Here is a 12,191-nt window from a genome sequence, read left to right as displayed (position 1 = left end):
AGCGAAACATTTTAATGTTAATTAAAACAGGCTCAACAAACTATAGTGTTTAGAGAGATATCTTGAAGATACCGGAAATAAGCCCAATGAAACAGAGTAATCCACCTAGGAATGTAATATATGTCTACAAAATCATTTAAAGTTTGGCTAAAATTGTAAAGATATTTTAATCTGGTTGGAAGGAAATTACGAGGGTTCATCAACTGTGGAGAGAGGCTGACAGAGTGACTTAATTTTTCCTAAATAACTTGCTCCAAATCGTTGTTTCATTTAATCGCTTCATAGAAACATAGAAACATAGAAATTAGGTGCAGGAGTAGGCCATTCGGCCCTTCGAGCCTGCACCGCCATTTAATATGATCATGGCTGATCATCCAACTCAGTATCCCGTACCTGCCTTCTCTCCATACCCTCTGATCCCCTTGGCCACAAGGGCCACATCTAACTCCCTCTTAAATATAGCCAACGAACTGGCCTCAACTACCCTCTGTGGCAGAGAGTTCCAGAGATTCACCACTCTCTGTGTGAAAAAAGTTCTCCTCATCTCGGTTTTAAAGGATTTCCCCCTTATCCTTAAGCTGTGACCCCTTGTCCTGGACCTCCCCAACATCGGGAACAATCTTCCTGCATCTAGCCTGTCCAACCCCTTAAGAATTTTGTAAGTTTCTATAAGATCCCCTCTCAATCTCCTAAATTCTAGAGAGTATAAACCAAGTCTATCCAGTCTTTCTTCATAAGACAGTCCTGACATCCCAGGAATCAGTCTGGTGAACCTTCTCTGCACTCCCTCTATGGCAATAATGTCTTTCCTCAGATTTGGAGACCAAAACTGCACGCAATACTCCAGGTGTGGTCTCACCAAGACCCTATACAACTGCAGTAGAACCTCCCTGCTCCTATACTCAAATCCTCTTGCTATGAAAGCCAACATGCCATTCGCTTTCTTTACTGCCTGCTGCACCTGCATGCCTACCTTCAATGTCTGGTGTACCATGACACCCAGGTCTCGCTGCATCTCCCCCTTTCCCAATCGGCCACCGTTTAGATAATAATCTGCTTTCCCGTTTTTGCCACCAAAATGGATAACCTCACATTTATCCACATTAAACTGCATCTGCCAAACATTTGCCCACTCACCTAGCCTATCCAAGTCACCTTGCAGTCTCCTGGCATCCTCCTCACACCTAACACTGCCCCCCAGCTTAGTGTCATCCGCAAACTTGGAGATATTGCCTTCAATTCCCTCATCCAGATCATGAATGTTTGCGTTAAACAGTTCAAGCAATTGTTTTCCACGAGTTTTAGTTTCAGAGATACAGTATGGAAACAGGTCCTTTGGTCCACTGAGCCCGCACTGACCAATGATCACCCACTCACACTAGGTCTATCCTACACAACAGGCACAATTTATAGAAGCCAAATAACCTACTAACTTGCACGTCTTTGGATGTGGAGGAAACCACAGCACACGGAGGAAACCGCACCACCCGGAGAAAACCCACACGGTCACGTACAAACTCCATACAGACAGCATCCATAGTCAGGATCGAACTTGAGACTCTGTCGATGTCAGGCAGCGACTCTACCACTGCGCCACCCTAGCTCCATGCCAGTTTTGTATCTTATCACATTAGTTTGCTAATCATCCTCCAGCCTTTTTGTAGCTGGGGCATTACGTAGGACTAACAATAATAGAAGATTAAAATTATGAGTTAAATAATTAGATAAAATTAGTATTATCTAACCTTTAACAAATTCTAGAAAAACAATACCAAAGTGGCTGTCAGAAGAAGGGGTTTGACCCAAAATGTCGCCTTTCAATGTTCTCCAGAGATGCTGCCTAACCCGCTGTGTTACTCCAGCGCTTTCTGGTCTTTTGGATATTAACTAGCATCTGCAGTTCCTTGTTTCTACATACCATAAGTGACGATTGATTTACACATGGCCCATCATAACTCTATTGCTAGTATGACTGGATGGCTTATTTCTTGAGATTACCCCATTTTCTTCACCATCTCCTAGCTGTAAACACCTTGAGATACATATTATGAATTGTGATACATATACGAGCCGCTCATCTCACATGTTTGCCCAATATTTAGTTTTTGTGTTTTGTGAGTAAGATTAAATATGCCTGATGTGGAAGCCAATGTCATATTCTTTGTTCGGACATGAAAAATGTATCTTGCAAGATGTTGGGACCGTGAATCTCTTAAAAAAGACGTGCACTGTGCACTAAATTGGAGGGTGGAAGAGAGCATCTGACACACGTAGACAGCAGGGAGATGTACTCCCAAGAGGCGGAGAAGATGGTGATGCTTGTGGATTCAATTACTGCAAATTTGCTCCAAGTCACTTCAAAGGCTGTTGCAACAATAACAAAATTGCTACGGCACTTGCAATCAGTGGGTTGAAGGAACTGTTAAAAGGTTCTAAGGTACACAAAATTGCTGGAGAAACTCAGCGGGTGCAGCAGCATCTATGGAGCGAAGGAAATAGGCGACGTTTCGGGCCGAACCCCTTCTTCAGACTGGTTCTATTTCATTACAATAATTTGTCAAAGGCTAGGTACACAAAATGCTGGAGTAACTCAGCGGGATAGGCAGCATCTTTGGAGAGAAGGAATGGGTGATGTTTTGGGTCGCTCTCCTATTTTGATGCACAAAAAGCACTTCAAGATTTGTCTACATTTTGTCAGCAATGTACAGTGCAATCAACTCCTTGCTGATAAAGTGCCATATGGTAATTACTTCACAGAGTATAATTATAATTGAGGGTCACAGATGGGATTGCGAACAGCAAGTTTTACCTGTAAGAAATGCTATTTATTTTCATGGAATTGAGTAGTCATATTCCATATTTATTCAAATTTGGTTAGTTTTTGTAAATTTACAAGCAAAAATGACTCTAATTGCAATCTGACAACCTTCTCAGTAGAATAAATTTCTGTGTCTCTACCCTAAAGTGTCTAAAACCTAAGCAATCTAAGTTTCTAACATTTAAAAAGGACTTACATCATATTCAAAAATTAAGTACACAATAATGTAATTCAGTAATGGAAGAAGTGTACCACCTATTAACGACAAATGGATTTGTACCACTCTAGTCCTTCAAAAGTGGCTTTCTCCCATTTCTCATTTCCATTTTGCCTTCTGGTACCATATAGAGGTGTGAGTTTACACACATATGCTTCAAACATCTAGCTCTACTCTCCACCACCTCCCCGCTTCCTTCAACACCTACAAATTTGTCAGATTGCTTGTTCTACAAGCCAGTCGTGGGTGAGTGGAGATTTCCTTCAGGTTTTTGAAAAATTCTGGTAACTGATACCAAGCGACATTTATCTTTGGTCATTAAATAATGAAATAGCTTTTAATGGAAGGATATATTTCAAAATGCCAACTTTTAAATTCTAGTGGAAAAGCAAATCTAAATTGTGACATGCATTCCATTGTCAACAAATACTGTGTTGTCACATATTATTTCATTTAGAAATGTCTTTCATTTTGCAATTCCAGTCTATTGCTTATCATATTAAAGTTACACTTTGCTGCATTCCAACAAAGAATATAGAACAGTACGGCACATGGACAAGTCCTTCGGCCCGTAATGTTCATGGCAAACACGTTGTCACTAATCTCCATTGTCTGCATACCCCTCCTCTCCCTGCAGTAAACGTATATAGTTAAAGGCCACATAGATAATGACAGATACAAAGATATATCCTTTAAACAAAAATGTTTTCCAATACCCGCAAGTTACATAAGCTATATAAACAAAAAAGCTCTCTCCTTATTACATTTCACCTTTCATTCCCTGAAGAAACAGCATGGGGTTGCTGTTATGCTTTTCACAGTGGAAGACTCACTGAGTCACTGGTACATTACAACAAACAAGACTCAATTTGAAGACAAATAAATTCTCTATTTAATTACTTGAAATAAAAGATTTTATGTAGTGCACAAATACAGTTGTTTACCAGGACAGCTATTATTTAGATAGATAAGCGCGTTATTCAGTAGAATAATTTAAAAATGTCCCCTTCCATACATTGTCCTGGCAGTAATGATCTGCTGGATGAAATCAATAAAATTGCAGGGAGGGACTTATTACACTGCTCAGAGAGGTTGTTCAGTAAGTTAGCTTGCCAGCTGGCCATGAAAGTTAAAAATATATAACCCTTAGTTACAGTGCTATGCGGCTGCCATGGCACCAGTTGCATTTATTTCTATTTCACTTCCACATTCTTTCACTTTTGCTCCTCACAATCTTTGAGAAGTCACAAAAAATTGTACAGGTGCACAACCTTTTATCCGAAGATCCAAATAACGAAAACCTCCGAATAGCGACATTTTTTCAGTCCTTGAAGAAAGGTCCTTGAAAACGTTCACCGAGGGCGGCCCGCAGAGGTGACAGTGGAACCTCCGGTCGGTCCTCGAAGAAAGGGGAACTAAATCCCCATTCATAAAAGAGAAGGTGAGGGTATATTGCGCGGGAGGGTTAATAATTGACAATCTGCTGCTGCCTGCCCGCTGTTAAAAAGTTCCCACGGTAGACTCACGATACACAGTGTGTCGTGAGTCTTGCGTGGGAACTTTTTAACAGTGGGCAGGCAGCAGCAAATTGTCGCTCCCTTCAGTTTCACCCCACCTACACCCCTCTGCTTCCCGGCCATGTGTGTGATCCCTCCCCTCCCCTCTCCAGCTCCCCGCCCATTGCACCGGCGCGGGGGCTTTGCACTGTCTTCATGTTGGAGCCAGTGCCAGTCACCGGAGACGTCAGGACCAACGGGACACCGGCCCCCAGGCCCACTGCAAGCACGGAGAACCCAGAGACCCACAGCCAGCAGCAGCCCAGCCCCGTTCCAATTCCAGAGGAACACGCTCTCCGATGTCCCCGTAGGGACAGAAGCTGATGGCTCGGGCTGTGACGTCTCCGGCCACCCCCCTGTACAGGAGCTGAGACTGGGAACTGTGGGGTTGTTTGCAGTTGCAGAGGGAGGGGGCAAGGGCGGTGCAGTTCCCAGTCTCAGCTCCATTCCAGGGGGGTGACCGGAGACGTCAGGACCAACCGTAGACGTCAGGACCAACGGGACACCGACTGCAAGCACGGAGATCCCATAGACTCACAGCCAGCAGCAACTCTAGCCCAGCCCCGCTCCAACTCCAGAGGAACCCGGGTTGCGGATGAGGGGGCACAGCTCGGGCTGTGGGCGAACTGCCACTTGTCGCTGTAGCGGCACATCGGGGAGCGGGTTCCTGTTGGTCCTGACGTCTCCGGCCGTCCCCCTGGACAGGAGCTGAGAGACGTCAGGACCACCAGAAGCCGCTCCCCGATGCGCCGCTACAGCGACAAGTGGCAGTTCGCCCACAGCCCGAGCTGCGCCCCCTCATTGGGACACCGACCCCCAGGCCCACTGCAAGCACGGAGATCCCAGAGACTCACAGCCAGCAACAACTCTAGCCCAGCCCCGCTCCAACTCCAGAGGAACCCGGGTTGCGGATGAGGGGGCGCAGCTCGGGCTGTGGGTGAACTGCCACTTGTCGCCGTAGCGGCCCATCGGGGAGCGGATTCCTCTGCAGTTGGAGGGACAGGGAGACACAGCGGCTTTTGAGAATGGTGGGCAATCACTTCCAAAGTTCTGCCCACACAGTCAGTACACCTCTCCTACACTTGTCTCCCGCACTAAGATCATCTCGCAGAGAATGATCCCAGCCTAACCCTCCCTATTCTCTCCTATTCTGCAAGAAAAATCTACATTGAAGACTCAAACTCGCGATCGAGTAACTGCCGGGATCGAGGCGCAAACTCGCGACCTTGCGGATACGAGCCGAGCACTCTACCACTGAGCCAGCCGTTAAAATCTACGCTAAAAATCTTCCATTCCGAAAGCCGAAAAATTCTGAATTACGAAAAGTGCCTGGTCCCAAGGCTTTCGGATAAAAGGTTGTGCACCTGTATATGCAAATCATGCTATTTGCTTACAGGGTGGCACAGTTGGTAAAGCTGCTGCCTCACAGATCCAGAGAAACACGTAGGGGTAACACAGTGGCACAGCAGTAGAGTTGTTGCCTTACAGCGGCAGAGACCCGGGTTCGATCCTGGCTATGGGTGCTGTCTGTACGGAGTTTGTATGTTCTCCCCATGACAACGTGGGTTGTCTCCGGGTGCTCCGGTTTCCTCCCACACTCTAAAAATGTACAGGTTTGTAGGTTAATTGGCTCTGGTAAAAATTGTAAATTGTCCCTAGTGTGTAGGATAGTGCCAGTGTATGGGGGTCGCTGATTGGCACGGACTCAGCGGGCCCGTTTCCGCGTTGTATCTCTAAATTAAACCGGGTTTGATTCTGACCTTCGGTGCTGTGTGTGTGGAGTTTGTTAGTGCCCCTGTGACCGCGTGGGTTTCCTCTCGCGTGCCAAAGACGGGTTTTGTAGGTTAATTTGCCTCTGTAAAATTGCCCTGAGTGTGTAAGGAGTGGATGAGAAAGTGGGATAACATTGAACTAGAGTGAATGGGTGATTGATGGTCAGCGTGGACTCAGTGGGCTGAAGGGCGCGGTATCTCCAACTATATACTTTGTCATTCGAAGGCCAAATTTCATACTTTATTATACATAATGTAGACTAAATATATTAACGCAAATGAGAAATTATTTGCTCAAGGTAGACATCAAACAATGGCCAGTGAAAAGAGCACTATCTCTGAGTAAGAGCATGCTAACAAACTATTTTTTGAGTGAGAGGAAACTCTGTATGGGTTGTAAACAACTTTGGTGACATGCAAGTGAGGTAAAGCTTTTTAGACTCAACCTGCATTGCGAAGACTGCTTGCAAACAAAAACGAGTTCTGCCAAGCACTTTGCTCTAATGGAGATAATGCCCCTTTGACAAATTGCAAAGTACCAAACACATTTAATGTCCTCAAAGGGAACCTGGGTTCCCATGGAGAAATGATTGACTTGTGACCTTTGCTGTGACACTTTATGTGCCATGAAAGTTTATTAGTTTAAAAGTAACCCAAATAATCACCATTTTGAAATGAATTTATTCAGCTGCTCCAGTTTAAAGATAATCCTATGACGGAGTGTGCACTTTGTGATTTACAGGATATTCCCATCTTTAAAATCACTGAAAATGCAAACAAGACATTTAAAATGCAGCTGCAAATTACCCATTTCATTTATTTAAAAAACAAATGATCATCACAGAGTTTGAAATATTTAGTTTTATGCTGTTCACAGAATGCTTCCTGAAATTTTTTGTGTCGAAAGGAACTGTAGTTGCTGGTTTATACCAAAAATAACACAAAATGTTTGAGTAACTGAGCGGGTCAAGCAGCATCCCAGGAGAAATAGATTAGGTGACATTTGGGATTGGAAGTCCGAAGAAAGGTTCTAACCCAAAACAAAGGGATTAGGAGAATTGAAGTAATGGCCTAGAGGTTTATTTTGGTCCTTTGTCAAGTGCTTATTCTATGTGAAACAAGATTAAATGTATTAACAGAATATTTGACTCATGGTTGCAAGAAAACTGACACTACCTTTAAGAAGGGTCCCAATCTGAAATGTCATCTGCTCATGCTCTCCGAGATGCTGCCTGACCCAGAGTTACTCCAGCACTTTTGACATTTTTTTTGTAAACCAGCATCTGCAGTTTGTTTCTACCTTGCTCCTTACCTGATTTCCACGTGCAAAACCTTCATTTCACATTTTCCTCAAGTTTACACCACAATTTTTCTTGTTAGATCATAACTTTTCTAACATAGAGCCATAGAGCTGTCCAGCAGGTAAACAGGCCCATTTGGTCCACCCCGTCCACACCTAACAGATTGGCATCTGTCCAAACCCCTTTTGAAAGTCATAATTGCATCCACTTCTATAGCTTCTTCTTACAACTCATTTCAGATACAGACCACCCCCTGAATGAATACGTTATCCCTGATGTCCCTCTTAAATATCACACGTCTCACTTTAAGCCTATGCCTGCTAGTTTTAAAATGCTCTACATTGTAAGCGTTCACTTTATCCAAGTCCTTCATCATCTTGTCCACCTCAATAAGGGCAAAACATCCTTCAGATAAACATGTATGCTGGTGAATAAACACTTTCACTTAAATCTTATGAAACAAGCAATCCCAACCTCTAGAAAAAATTACTTTAATCTTTTTTTAAACCAGAGAGCATGACAAAATTAGAAAGTAATACCTGAATGGTGATTTGGAGACAGAGGATTACATAGAGCAATAGCTTATCTTGACTATGCTGACCAAGATGTCCCATCTATGTTGGTCCTACCTGCCTGCATTTGATCCATATATCCTTCTAAACCTTTCCTATCCATGTACCTGTCCAAATGATGTTTAAATTTTATAGTACCTGCTACAACTACCTACTCTGGCACCTCATTCCATATACCCACTACCCTCTGTGTGAAAAAAGTTGCCCATCAGGTTCCTATTAAATCTTTCCCTTCTCACTTTGAACGCCATAGCAGAAGTGTTCTCGTCGCGGTCCCTGTCAGATTCTACAAGAATCTGCAAATCCTGCTACCACACCACACACCACTTTGAACATATGTCCTCTGGTTCTTGATAACAAAACATTTTCACTGATTCCATTCAAGTTCTATCAATCATTCATAAAAATACGCATATATTCCAAGGCAGCTGCATGACAGCTGATACCAAGGGTGTCTAACCACCCAAACATTCACCCTTGTATGATTTACTGGTAAGCAGTGCAGTTTTCCATTGCTATGTCATTGGAACATAATTGTATTACAGTTCAATACAGAGCAGCTTAATTCTGTTTCCACTTCTACATGGCAACAAAATTAACTAAATCAATGCCCATTGCAGCACCTCAAAGTTATTGATTTCTGTACTGTCTGTAGAAAATAAGCATTCTATTCACACACATAATTTCCCTGAAGCACGAAAATATAACCCCAGAGAATTTTAGCTTTATTTGTGTTCAGCTTTAAACTAGCAATCGGCAAATGTACTTGCTCTAAAGGGGCTTCTCTCTTCACTGTGTGAAAAATTAAATTTAACTGGAAACAAGTTTAGATGACAGATGGGTCCAAGTAACCATTCAGCATTAACGAAGGTTATATCGCTCTGCAGCTCTGGAGGGGATTATTGATTGCTTTGTATTACAATTTTCTGAGAAGGTGGCCAACCATTTTGACTCGTCTGACAACCACTTCATTTAGGGAGGGTGTTGGACACATCAGTGTGTGCCTGGCCAGAGGCTCGTCAGACGTAGAACCAGGAGGGAGCTGTTGGATGCGAGGAACAAGGGCCAGTAGAAGGGTGAATCGGGGTAATGCCTCCAGCGCCCTCAAGGTCGGCTGCAGGAGGCGCCCCCAGGGCACAAAGATAGCCAGGCGAGGTGAGGGACATCGGTTTGCGAGCCAAACCGGTTGAGGGTAATAGAGGAAAGCCCTGCAGAAGTCTGGGGTTTACCAGGATGTGGAACTGCTCCAGTGGACTGTACGCATGGGCAGACCGGACTTTGGAAATGACACCAAAACATGACGGCGTCTGCACGTGTAAAGGGTGCTATTCCCTTTATGGAGGACGCTTGTCCGTGACTTTATTTAATGTGGGGGGACTTGTGCACAGGCAGCCACCTCACGGTCCTTGACAGATCTGGGTCAGGATCCAGTGGCATGGAGTCCAAGACGACCGGAGACCCTTTTCAGCTGCAACCTTCATCTGTCTTCCCAGCCGTTGTGACGCTCCACCAAGGTCAGCCGTCGTCCTCCGCATGTTCCACCATTGAGGTCTTGGTTGATTGCTCTTTGTCAGAGACCTCCCCCTTGACCTTACCGCCATAGATGGCCCTACCAGGAGCATAGCTCCAGACGGCATTGCTCTCAGGATCTCAGGTCCACACAAGCTTCTCCACCACGACAAGGTGACAATCCATGGAGAAATAGAGCACCATTGAACCATTGAGGGCAAGAGAACACTCCTTGAGGGCTGGGCGTATTTGAGAGAGAACATGTAAGAAAGCAGAGCAGCAAGTGTATGCCTGGCACACAACGTGATATCTAGAGAAAATTTGCAAAACAGGTTGATCTATCAGAATGCATAAGCCTTAGATCTAACAGTTTTTTTTCTGCTCTTTACACATGCTCAGGATCTAATACTCCAAAATTCTCCAAAATCAATGCAACAAATATATAATGCAATGCAAACAACAGTTGCAGCTTCAGAAATCAGAAGTTACTGGCTCTGTAACATTAGTCAAATCAAACATTTGAAGTTATTTTCTTTTTAAACAGAGTTTCTTTGATATATCCACTTGGGAAACTAACATGCCAGCTACATCAGCTGCTTAAAAGACAACCTGAAGTTCAGGGAAAATAACTCAAGTGAACTCGCTGCCCGTCTTCAAAAACTGATTAGACCTTGTAAGATGCTCTAAAAGTTCAGCACAGTGGCATATAAATATCATTTTCTTATTGGTGGAAGCATTCCATGGCACGACACCTACATGTGTATTCAATTACTTTATATTAATAGGACATAGATGGCAGCTTTCAATGGAAAGATGCTCTCACCCAGCTGCACTAATCATTCTGCCAAGAATAACACTTTTAGCTAATAAAGGATTAAGCACTTTATGGAAAATGCAAGACCTTCCCTACTTCTAAGAATGAATACGTTTATTGTCATTGCACAATACTGTCCAACGAAATTCCATTACATCTCCTCCGGTTAAAAAAAATATACAAACACGACAACCATTAACACATATGTATACTTATTAATAAAATAATAAATAAGTATTTTAAAAGAATTTAAAAGGTTTTGGCGGCATTTCTTGGAATTACATTTTGCTTCCCCAGTGTTCTCTGTTGGAATTTAGCTCTTTTATCGCACATGGGTAGAAACTATTTTTTAGTCTACCGGTGCGAGCCTTCAGAGTCCTGAATCGCCTCCCAGAGGGTAGCAGAGTGAAAAGGTGGTTGGCAGGGTGGGATGTGTCCTGCTTGATATTTGTGGCCCGGCGCAAGCATCGGGCCCTATATATGTCATCCAAGGAGGGCAGTTGGGCGTTTGTAATGCTCTGCGCAGTTTTTATAATTCCCTGCAGCGCCCTCCTCTCAGCCACAGTACAGCTAGCAAACCACACCAGGATTCCATAGGAGAGGATACTTTCCACGGCGCATCGGTAGAAGGACAACAGCAGCGGCTGTGAGACGTTTGCTCTCCGCAGAGACCTCAGGAAATACAGCCGCTGATGTGACTAAGTGGAGGGTAGATGAACTTTGCCTATTTGCACCATCTAACCATCTCAGGACACATTTGGTACAACTTTTGGTTTAGTATCTCACTTAATCAACAGCTGGTTAATTCACGTTAATTGGCGCGTGGGGCAAAAACAAAATGGTGGGTAAACTCAGTGGCTTAAGGAGCATTTGTGAAGGCAATGGATGTAAATCAATGTTTTGGGTTGAGACCCTGTCTCCAGAATGAAAGGTAGTAGAAAGGTTGCAAGGTATTACTTTCTAATCTTTTTGCAAACAGAGAAAGAAAAGCAGAAGATCAGAAAGAACCACACAATTGTGTGCAAAATAGAATTGAGTAATGCGTGGTCACAATGGTCATAGGAATCTATCTATTTACACCTACCCTTTGTCTCTGGGTGCTCCAGTTTCCTCCCATATTCCAAAGACGTGCGAGTTTGTAGGTGAATTGGCCTCTGTAAATTGTCCCTAGTGTGTGGGACAGAACTAGTGTGCGGGTGATCGTTGGTTGGCATGGACCCCTCTGGCTGAAAGGCTTGTTTCCACGCTATTATCTCTAAATTAAACTAAAGAAAAGGGAATGGCCAGAGTGATATGCACTCTGAAGATGGACGGGATGGAAGAAAGTGTCAAACCTGTCATGAACTTGGCTGTGTTCACCACTCCCTGCAGATTCAGGTATTCAAGAGCAGTGCAGTTTCACCTTGATCACTGTCCTCAAATGCCACCCAAGCTGTGTATCATTATTCCCAGTTACACCTAACTGAAATCGAACAGCTGACAACTACACAATTTAACTGGCATTCTGGCCATTCCCTTTTCTTTAGTTTAATTTGGAGATATTAGCGTGGAAACAAGCCTTTCAGCTCAAAGGTAGACAAAAATGCTGGAGAAACTCAGCGGGTGAGGCAGCATCTATGGAGCGAAGGAATA

The sequence above is a fragment of the Leucoraja erinacea genome, chromosome 11, assembly GCF_028641065.1.
Source record: "Leucoraja erinacea ecotype New England chromosome 11, Leri_hhj_1, whole genome shotgun sequence".
In the NCBI taxonomy this organism is placed as follows: Eukaryota; Metazoa; Chordata; class Chondrichthyes; order Rajiformes; family Rajidae; genus Leucoraja; species Leucoraja erinaceus.
This window is presented reverse-complemented; position numbering follows the sequence as displayed.